Here is a 1,456-nt window from a genome sequence, read left to right on the forward strand (position 1 = left end):
TTAATTTATGGATTTATGTGGACATTTCTAGCTAGAGAATATCATAGCAGTTCTAAAACAAATGGAGTATAACAATGGAGATGTCTTATAAAGAAAATGTTTTTGTCTGTGCTAGTAATTTCACTTAGAAACATTAAAACAGAAAACGGGGTAATCCAAAACTGGAAAAAAGGACCAGTAAAGTTGCACTGACAATCTCAGATTTCTCTATTTTCTACATGCTTTAATCTTGCCCCTGTCTTTTGAATTATCAGTAAAATGAGAGGAACCATTATAAGCGTGATTTGTGTTTTCTAATGTAAGATGCCCGGAGAGCATCTCCAGAGGGCCGTGCTACAAGAAACCCAGACAAAACTGTGTTATGAACTGTATTGTGTCTCCTCTCAAAAAATTCATATGTTAAACTTTAAACCCCTAGTACCTCAGAATATAATTATATTTGGAGATGAGTTCTTTAAAGAGGTGGTAAAGTTTAAATAAGACCATCAGGGTGGAGCCCTAATCCAATATGGCTGGTGTCCTTATAAGAAGAGGAAGAAACACCACAGAAAGAAAATGCCTTGTGAGGGCACAATGAGAATATGGTTGTCTGCAAGCTGAGAATAGCAGCCTCTGGAGAAAACAAACATGCAGAGACACCTTGATACTGGACCTCCAGCCTCCAGAACTGTGAGGAACAATATTTCTGTTGATTAAGCCACCCAGACAGTGCTATTTTATTATGGCAGCCCCAGCAGATTAATAAAAATTAGTTTTGTTTGCATGGTAGTATAAATATATTCCCAGGAATACATAGTTTTGCTTAAACAGATATGCATTTAATATGATATATATGGATCAATGATTTAACTCAAGGTTAAAACTTCATGGAACTTTGGAACTTTAGTGATGGTGCATTATTTTACAGATAAGAAACAGAGGCCAAGTCTATGGCCATGCCACCCTGAACATGCCCGACCTTGTCTGATCTTGGAAGCTAAATGGGGTCGGGCCTGGTTAGTACTTGGATGTGAGACCACCTAGGAAGACCAGGTGCTGTAGGCATAAATGATAATTAATAATAATAATAATAATAATAATAATAATAATAAATAAAATAATCTCATTTGTTCACATATCTTCAATTGGGATGGAACTCAATGGAAAAATATTGTCTTAGATCCAAATGGTATCTGCTGGAACTATAACATTCAAGATCATTTCTCCCCAAAAATGTCTGAATCCTAGCTGAGATGGCTGGAACAGAGGAGGCTTGGTGGGTGTTTGACTTACTCTCCCACAAAGCCTTTCTTTGTAGCTAGTTTTGTTTTCCTCCCTACATGGGAGTCTTAGTTTAGCCAGACCTCTTAGCTGATGGCTATTTCCTCCAGTGCACAAAAGAAAGAAGCTACTAGGCTTGCTTAATAACTGAATTCTGAAGTTCCAGAATGGCATTTTCACTGTATTTTCTGATTAA

At 37.0% G+C, this 1,456-nt stretch overlaps 1 pseudogene; it reads left to right on the forward strand.

Annotated features, from left to right (window-relative positions):
* Window positions 1–925: 925 nt before the first annotated feature.
* LOC112485622 lies at window positions 926–1,044 on the forward strand (annotated as a pseudogene).
* The last annotated feature ends 412 nt before the right edge of the window (window positions 1,045–1,456 follow it).

The sequence above is a fragment of the Pteropus alecto genome, unplaced genomic scaffold (genome assembly GCF_000325575.1).
Source record: "Pteropus alecto unplaced genomic scaffold, ASM32557v1 scaffold5, whole genome shotgun sequence".
Taxonomy (NCBI): Eukaryota; Metazoa; Chordata; class Mammalia; order Chiroptera; family Pteropodidae; genus Pteropus; species Pteropus alecto.